The 2,639-nt window shown below is 32.9% G+C and overlaps 1 pseudogene; it reads right to left on the reverse strand.

Annotated features, from left to right (window-relative positions):
* Nucleotides 1-214: 214 nt before the first annotated feature.
* Nucleotides 215-1,002, reverse strand: LOC128661595 (mas-related G-protein coupled receptor member F-like; annotated as a pseudogene).
* Nucleotides 1,003-2,639: the final 1,637 nt, after the last annotated feature.

The following is a 2,639-nucleotide window of genomic DNA, read 5'->3' on the forward strand; positions in this document are numbered from 1 at the left end:
CATCATATGGGTGACTTTTCTGATATTGATACAATGTTTTAACAATAAGAAAATGGTGTTATTCTTTGGTTTCTGATGGCTCCCATGTCGACTCGAATGATGTAGAACATGTTTCATTACTGATTGATTGATTCATAGTAAGAACAGAAGTTTTAGTTCCCTTTTTGCAAAGTCTTTCAGCAAACAAGTAAATGTAAGGATTGAGTGTACTGTTTTAACACTGTGCAGGAAAACACTGGCATAAAACAGAGAAACAATTTAAAGCATCTGAGGGTAAAAGATTAAAGTACATTAAGAACCAGAATAAAGTGAACGAGTAACTGATAAGATGAAAACAGAAGGACTGCAGCAATAATGAAGATGGTAATACTCCACTCCAAACATCTGCCTGTAATCCCTGCGTATGCCTGAAGAGCAAAGTGACACTAGAAATGACCATTGAGTGGCAGACAGATACAAATAGATATAATAAATGTCATTTAGCTCAACTCCGGTTACAGAGCTGCAGTCTGAGCCATGAAATCTTTTGCTGAACAAACCAAATTCTCAATTAGACTCACTGAGCAACTAAGAATCCAAAGACAGATGCACACAATCTCAGAAAGATTTTTTTGGACTCGATGGGTTGGTACCAAGAGGAAAAATAAACAGAGAGACACTTTGCATACTGATGGCTGTAAGTAAAAACATCACACAGTACTGTGAAGAATGCATAACAGATTTCTAGAGCTAGATATACTGATTCCTTTCCTTTAAAATCAGGATTTGCACCAATTAATGAATTTAATCTGCACAATCATTATTGAAGCAGTGAAGTAGTAAGAATATGAAGTTAGCCACTGCAAGGTTGATAATATAAACAGTATATTTGTTCTTCTGAATCTTGAAGCAGAGGTACCAAAACACAGTTACATTTCCCACCATTCCAAACAGGCAAAGACCTATGGCACAAATAGCTGCTATTGTTAAAATGTATATTGGCATTTTCAGCAAAACCAACATTTTGATTATCACTTGAGTTTAGGATTGACACCATCTGTGCTTTGAATGACATGTTTCTTGATCAGTTGCAGGTCTGCACCTTATTCAGGATTTGCGTCTTATCCACTCTATTATAAAATAAATAAATAATTATTAACAACCACTATAAGATATGATACATAAATAGCTTTGGCATTTCAGCATAATATAAATGTATATTTTGGAGTTATTGGACATGTGCTATTATTACAAAATATTTTTATTTTATTTTATTAATACATTTAAATACATTTCATAGTGACCTGTGAGCATCCTGTATATAAAAACATTTACTGGAAAGTATAGTCAATATATCTCTGGAAAATAAACACAACATGTCACTATGGAAGAACTAATCAATATTATTGAACAAGGAATTCCATTATATTGTAAATGCAAATTAATATCTAATAAGTTAAAATACAAGAACTGTAGGAGGAAGATAATATGAGTTACTAAACAGAATAAATCAGGAGAAATATATTTGGAAGATTTGCAAAATTGAAAAAGAGGGAGAGGATAAAGGATACAATGTAATAAATAGCACTAGAATATAATACAAATAAAACAGAGTACAAAATCAATTAAACTAACCAGTCAATTATTTTGCTGTTTCTGGTACACTGGTCCCAAAAGGTAATGTCTTTGAAGATTGTCGGTTTTAAAATGATTGATTTCTTCACCAGATTAGATCTGTATGTTTTTAATAAACAAGAGGTGGAGTTTTGTGCTAATAAGGTAAAGTGTATTTCAAAGGGGAAGTACCTGCATTACACAATTGAAAACGTAGATCAACGAGTTAATATGTTTTAAATATATTGCATTTGTTATACAGAGCTACAACAAGTCCTATTTAGTTTAGTGACTCATTCACTGTGTTCCAGTAAAGTTTTTTTAATTAGGAAAGTGATACTAAATAATGTACAATTGTATTACTGCATATAAATCTACTGCGTGTTAACACTTTATAGATTATGCAGGAATATTTGCAATTTATAGTTTAATTAATCAGCGTATTTGATTAATTCTATACATATAGTCCACAGAATTAGAGCTGCTTCTCTGTGTCTGTGAGTCAGCTTTCTTCCTTAGTTAGTTAACACCACACACAATGTGCACTTGCGGCAACCTTTATGTATTAATATAGTTGCAGATCTCTCTATACAATAACAAAGTGGTGGGTGACCACCTTGAAGGACTCTGCCGACCATATTTGTGAAATACTTAGTGTGACACTGTTTTGTAGGGGAGGGGGCAAGATGGGGCTCCCTGGAGGTTTGGGCCCGGTCTCAGTTTAAACCTCCAACACCCCTGTAGTTATACCCTTTGGCACCTTTACTCTATTACCTATAAAGTAGGGGGGGAAAAATCCTGCCTATGCAATATTTGTGCACAACATAGATTTATATGCAGTAGCTTTAATAATACATTACTTACTATAATTTTAATTGAAATGAAACACAAAATTGGCATTCTATTTTTAAAGTTTTTTTTATATTAAATGTATGTTGATAGGGTTTGTACATAGCTAAAACAAAACCCTTAATTAATATAAAGGTAAAAACACTACTGAGATTCAAGGTAAAGTGTTATGGAAACAAAAGCTCTCTCTATGTAAA

Source organism: Bombina bombina, chromosome 5, assembly GCF_027579735.1.
Source record: "Bombina bombina isolate aBomBom1 chromosome 5, aBomBom1.pri, whole genome shotgun sequence".
Taxonomy (NCBI): Eukaryota; Metazoa; Chordata; class Amphibia; order Anura; family Bombinatoridae; genus Bombina; species Bombina bombina.